General features: G+C 38.5%; 1 pseudogene; it reads left to right on the forward strand.

Moving 5' to 3' along the window:
* Positions 1–2,100: 2,100 nt before the first annotated feature.
* On the forward strand, positions 2,101–3,051 carry LOC122919124 (annotated as a pseudogene).
* Positions 3,052–7,041: the final 3,990 nt, after the last annotated feature.

Genomic DNA, 7,041 nt, shown 5'->3' on the forward strand with positions numbered 1-7,041 from the left:
ACCTTCGGGAATTTCCTTTTCTTCTGGCATCATTACTAGCAGGGGTCCTGATAGTTGCTATTCTATTAGCCTGGGTCCTGGAGTGATAGAGTTCTCAGCTGAGTACCACGAATCATTATGTATTAACCATGTATTGTGAAATAGAAATAAATCTTTCTTTTTTAAAACCCTGTGCACTGGGGTAGTTTGTTAGTGCAGCATATTCTGGCCCATCTGACCAATACACAGAACTCAAATAACCTCTCTAATGGGAAACTTTACTTAATCTCTTCCCTTAAATTCTATTTCTGAGCCCAACTCTTTTGCTCCCAGTTCTCTGCTCTGTTGGCCCTCCAACAAATGGCTTTTGGATTTTACATCAGCATTCTATATGGAATTTTACTGACTTGCCCAACTGATGGGCATAAATAAAACACATATAACTTCCTTACAACGTTAGTAGTTGAGGCATATACTCTCTTCATCTTCCATTCCTATCATTTCTTCACTTATAAAACAAAATATTGAGCATTTGCTATAAGCCAGTTTTAACCACCAGGATAAATGGTGAACAAAAAAGTCGTCGTAATTATATTCTATTTGGAATGATAAAAACTAATCAAATAACTATACAAATAAATGTAAAGTTACAACAATGACAAGTGCTGTGAAGAAAAGATATACTCATTATCTATCATCTGTCTATTGATAATGGTGAAAGCAAATGAGGTAAAATGTTCATAAATGGATCATGTCATTATATAGGGATGATGGTATACAAAAAATTTTGTACTATTTCTACAACTTTTCTATAAATATGAAATTCTGTTAAAATTAAAAAGGCTTTTTCAGGGCACTGAAGTGGTAGTATGTACCACTGGAGTGGTAGTATGTACTTTTGTGGCCACAGTCATCTGGGTTGGTAATCTCAGATTAGTATTTGATTCAAATGCTTGACCAAATTATATTATTTAGAATTACAATCCCTCTTTCTGTATCTGTGCTAATCATTGTCCCTGAAAAACCCTGTAGCAAACACATGGCAATAAAATAAAAGAAAAGAAAATCCATTCTAAATTGTACTTTCTCTTAAAACAAAATCTTTCCTTAAAAAAAAAAAGTGATATACATACTAAATACAGAAAACCAGAAAAGATACCAGAAACCTAATAAAAAATGAAAATTTTTTATTAGAGTGACTAATTGGTCACTGAGAATTAGTATTAAATTTTGGCAAATTTCCTATTTATATTTTTGGTTACATGTTGCTGTATTAACTATTTGTTGTGTGTAGCAAATTACCCTGAAACTTAGCTGCTTAACACAATAAACACTATCTCACAAGCATCTTAGCTGAATGGTTTTGGGTCAAAGTCTCTTATGAGATTGTATAGTCTGTATCAGCTGGGGTTGTAGTCATTTACAGGGCTGGAGAACCCACTGGCTCCCAACCACATTCATGTGGTTATTGGCAAAGAGGCTTTAGTTTCTCGCCAGGTAGGCCTCTCCATAGAGCTGCTGACAGGCATGGAAGCTGGCCTCCCACAGTGGGCTCTGAGAAAGAGATAGATAGAGAGCAAGACAGAAGCTGTAGTCTTCTATAACCTAACTGGAGAGTGATATCATTTCTGTTGTATTCTCTGGTCATACAGGCTAACCCTAGTACACTGTGGGATACAACTGTGCAAGGGTGTGAATACTGGAAGGTAGGAAACTGTGATGGGCTATCTTGGAGACTTGCTACCATACAACATTCTATCACAGGCATGTTTCCACATTATAGAATATTTCCTATGGTATTCTTCTAATGGAAAATAATATTTAGTTTATTAATCAATCAAATTACTGTATAACAACTAATTAATAATATTTAATTGGTGGATGCCTAGGTGCTTCAGTCGGTTAAGTGTCTGCCTTTGGCTCAGGTCATGCATGGTCTCAGGGTCCTGGGAATGAGTTCTGCATTAGGCTTTCTGCTCAGCGGGGAGCCACCTTCTCCTTCTGCCTGCTGCTTTCTCTGCTTGTGCGCTCTCTCTCTCTCTCTCACTCTCTCCCTCTCTGACAAATAAAGAAATAAAGTCTTTAAAAAAAATAATAATACTTGGCAGCCACTTGAGCGCCATGTCCGCCCCGGGCTCCGAGCTGCAGCGCCTGCTGTCGCCGTCGCCGCCCGTGGCGCAGAAACCAGCCGCGGAGCTGCAGCCGACACCCCACGCGGAGCTGCAGTACCTGGGGCAGATCGAGCATATCCTGAGCTGCGGGGTCTGGAAAAATGATCGCACCGGCACCGGCACGCTGTCAGTGTTTGGAATGCAGGCGCATTACAGCCTGAGAGATGAATTTCCTCTGCTGACAACCAAACGTGTATTCTGGAAGGGTGTTTTGGAGGAGTTGCTGTGGTTTATCAAGGGATCTACAAACGCTAAGGAACTGTCTTCCAAGGGAGTGAAAATCTGGGATGCCAATGGGTCTCGAGACTTCTTGGACAGCCTGGGGTTCCCCAACAGAAAAGAAGGGGATTTAGGCCCAGTTTATGGCTTTCAGTGGAGGCATTTTGGGACAGAATACATAGATAAGGATTCAGATTATTCAGGTCAAGGAGTAGACCAACTGCAAAGGGTCATTGGCACGATCAAAACCAACCCCAACGACAGAAGAATCATCCTGTGTGGCTGGAATCCAAACGATATTCCTCTGATGGCCCTCCCTCCGTGCCATGCCCTCTGCCAGTTCTGCGTGGTGAATGGTGAACTGTCCTGACAGCTGTACCAGAGGTCAGGGGACATGGGCCTGGGCGTGCCCTTCAACATCACCAGCTATGCCCTGCTCACCTACATGATTGCACACATCACAGGACTAAAGCCAGGTGACTTCGTACATACTTTGGGAGATGCACATATTTAGCTGAATCACATTGAGCCGCTGAAAATGCAGCTTCAGTGAGAACCAAGGCCTTTCCCGAAGCTCAAAATCCTTTGAAAAGTGGAGACAATGGATGACTTCAAGGCTGAAGACTTTCAGATTGAGGGGTACAGTCCTCACCTGGCTATTGAAATGGAAATGGCTGTTTAAAGTGCTTTTAAAGGAGGTATTTGAAGGCTATTCAGTCTGTAGGGTTTGGACTGAGTGCCCAGGTGAAAGCTCATTTGCCCTGGAGGAAGCGGGAACTAGGTCAAAAATCTCTTGGTGACCAGCAGTTATTAACTTGTAAGAATGTTGCCACTGACAAAGATAACCTTGCCAGATCTCTTAGCAACAAAATGCCTTGAATTTGGTTAACTCACTGAGGACATGTGAAAATGCCGAGATGGGGACTAAGAGGAGAATAAAAACTGGAATACTCTTAAAACATGTACATGCATTTCAACCCCCCATTTTTATGAAGGTCCATGAATTTCAGGAATTACACATCAGCTCTTCCCCCAAATCTGAGCAAGCTGAATAACACCAGCATTCATTAATAATGTACAGTTGTGGTTATGAACATTTGAAGTTATTTGCTTTATATATTGCTATAATAAAGATGTGTTCTGCATTCAAAAAAAAAAAATAATAACACTTAATGGGCGCCTGGGTGGCTCGGTCATTAGGTATCTGCCTTTGGCTCAGGTCCCAAGGTCCTGGGATCGAGCCCCGCATTGGGCTTCTTGCTCCACGGGAATCCTGCTTCTCCCTCTCCCACTCCCCCTGCTTGTTTCCCTCTTTCACTGTGTCTCTCTCTGTCAAATAAATAAATAAAATATTAAAAATAATAATAATACTTAGTTGTGTTATATTGCTGTGGACCTTCAAACTCATGTATAAAGGAACATTATAAAGTTAAGAGGTTATTATTTTTTTAAAAATTACACCAGAATTTATTCATCTATCCACATCAGTGCTGTCCTTTGAAATGCTCACTTGGGTACCTTTGAACTTATTTCAGTGGTGTTGAGCCGTTGTCACAAACATGCTTGGGATTCTTTTGAAATTATAATTGGAATCTTGCAGCATATTACTTTCAATAAACTCAATGGTGATATGAGGCGGTTATGTTAACAAGTAGAACATATGTTGAATTTATTCTTGTTCTTCTGCTGTTCAGTTGCAATACTGAACCAGATGTATTAGTTAAAAAATGTGTTTTTGACACTTAACTACAGTTTAACAAGATGATACTTCTTTGCAAAGTAAGTCACTGTATGAATGAATTATATATGGGAAAAATGTTGTTGATTCAAAGATTTCAGCTCTGTGGGCTCTGAATGTGCCCTACCCCCTGACCTTAACCTTCATGTACAGCCATTTGCTCAGTAAGAATCCTGAACATTTTTTTTCCTTAAGTGTAGTTCTTGGAATAAGTGCTATATTTGTAGTATTTATATTTATATGAACTTACATCTGCCAAAGTATAATATTGCATTTATGTTAGCCATCAGTTTTGTTGGCAAAAGGAAATCATGGATTATTAAAGCAACTTAGAGCAGAATCAAGTCTTACTTGACTGTTTCCATATGGTACCTGGCACATAGTAGGTCTTTAATACATGCAGTTGACTTAATGACACATTGAAATTCTGGTACCATAGAAAATGACACTTAAGCTAATGATACTTACCTGGCAGTCTAAATCTTAAAAGCAATCATACTGATACTTGGTGCCACTGTTTCCCTTTTTTTCAATCCTATGTTGTGACATCATAGAATTTCTTCCCTTTTTTAAATCTTATCGTAACATTATTTGGGCTCAAATAAGATAACATGCTGAAAAATATGTGGACATTTCCCCATCTTCAGACTTCCCAAATAAAAAACAATCACCATCAAAACAAACAAAAAAAAAAAAAAAAAAAAAAAAAAAAAAAAAAAAACAAACGAAATAACCTAATTAATATTAGAGTTTTGTAAAAGCTGGAATCATATTCTAACTTTCCTTGAAGTTGTATAGGTTTAGTTGTGCCTTTCCCACCCTAAAAACTGGTGCAGTTATTGATTTTCTCTAAGACATCCAGAAAGATGCATGTGTGTACTGTATATGTAATCATAGTCTTTTCAAACAACTACTCAGGGGATAGGATGAGGCAGTGGGGAAATAAGCAAATTGCTACCATTCGTCCAGAAAGCCAACGTTATATTAGCAGTTCTATTTTGGAGGAGGAAAATAATCCAATTTCAAGGCTGGCATAGGTATTAGGCTCATCCGTCACTCACTTCCTTACATAGGTGGCAGAAAATTCTGCAATTTCATGCCAAGCCCTTCAACAAAGACACAGCATGGCTTTTTTGCTTTGCTTAGTTTCTTCCTATTTTAATGTGAAAATGTATTCTTCCAAAAAGAATTACCAGCAGCTTCCCAATATTAAAACATTGAGGCCATACCATTAGAAATAAAAACAGTACAAATCCTAATGAAAGGTATAGAAATTCCCTGTAGGAGTTCTATAATGAATGAAGTCACTGGTGCCCAGAAAGAGTCCGAGTATTACGCATTTAATGAGGCTCTGGTGAAACTGTGGGGAAGTAGCCATTCCCTCAGTGTAAACGAGCAGTTTTGTCAGCATCATCCTCAATCATTGGCTATCCCTCTCTCTTTCTTTTAAAATTTAACTTTGCACTTAGAGAAAATTTCACAGAGTAGAATAAGAACTCCTATGTACCTTTTACCCAAATCTATCAAATTGTTTATATGCTCCCCTACTTCTTGCTAGATCATTCTCTCTCCCTCTGTCTCCCTGTCTCTGTCTCTCTCACACACACAGAGACACACACATACACCTTTTGGGAAATGATATGAGAGTAAGTTTGAGAAATCATTCCCTTTAACGTGAAATACTTTAGTGTTGCGTTTCCTTTAAGTAAGAAAAGGACGTTCTTTTCTGTAATCAGTACAATTATCAAAATCAGAAAAATTAACAATGAATTACACTTACCTAATCTATGGATCTTACTTAAATTTTGTCAGTTTTCTGACCAATGTCCTTTAGAGTTTTCTGACCTAGGATCCAATTTGGAAGGCATATTACATGTAGTTTTCATGTCTCATTTATCTCCTTCAATGCAGAACACTTTTTTTGTCATTCTTCATCTTTCACGATTCTAAATTTTTTGAAGAACATTTTACAGAATGCTTGTCAAGTTGGATTTTTGTGATCATATTTAGGTTATGATTTTTGGTGGGGATATCAGAGATGTGATGTAATGCTGTGCTTCCTTTGTGCAGCACGTCAGGAGGCACATGATGTTGGGTTGTTCTAATATTGACTAGTCTTTTGAAATCCTATCTTTTATTCTGTGATGTGAGGCAAAATAACTTCTGAGACCCTTGGACTCACAAGTTGAAGGTGGTCCTGTACTAGTTATTGTCTAGTTGTCTCTATCCTACATCCATTCTTTCTCCTTTATTGCTCTGCCCCATACCCTGGAAAATAATTCCTGGGGACTGCATCTCCTGGGCTCCTCTGCTTCTGGTTCTGAACAGATTCAACTAATGGGGAATGTCAACAGGAGATCAAAGTATGGGGTCAAGGAATTTATTACCCTAGAACCTTCACTGCTTTGCTTTAGCTGCATATCTTTGGCAGTAGCTTACACCCCTCCATGACCATAGCTCCTGCTCTCCTCCAGCTCTTCTTGCCCTCTCAGCCCAGTATTGGTAGTGGCTTCCTGCTGGTACTAATCTGTAGGTACTTCAACATGCCTCGTTGATTCTCTTAACTTCCTGTACCTCTAAAAGTAGTCCTTTTTTTGAAGATTCTTCATTTTTTAAGATTTGAGCTGAATTCTGTTTTCTGCTGGTTGATGAAAATATTCCGAATAGAACAATCTTCCATTTCCCCAAACATTTAATTAGAAAAAGGAAATGTTTAGATGAGAAATAGTTAAATGTTTCAGCTTCATATATCCCAAGTTGATAACAATTAAATTAAAATTTAGTCCAAAGTATTATGTCCTGTAATTATTCATTTGACTGTATAAACCATAAGTATTTAGATTTACATGGCATCTTTCCTCCAAAGAGTTAGAAGCTAGTAATCAAAGACAGGTAAAATAATTCTAAGTGGCAGAGCAAGTGCCAGTCTTAGAA

The sequence above is a fragment of the Neovison vison genome, chromosome 11, assembly GCF_020171115.1.
Source record: "Neovison vison isolate M4711 chromosome 11, ASM_NN_V1, whole genome shotgun sequence".
Taxonomy (NCBI): Eukaryota; Metazoa; Chordata; class Mammalia; order Carnivora; family Mustelidae; genus Neogale; species Neogale vison.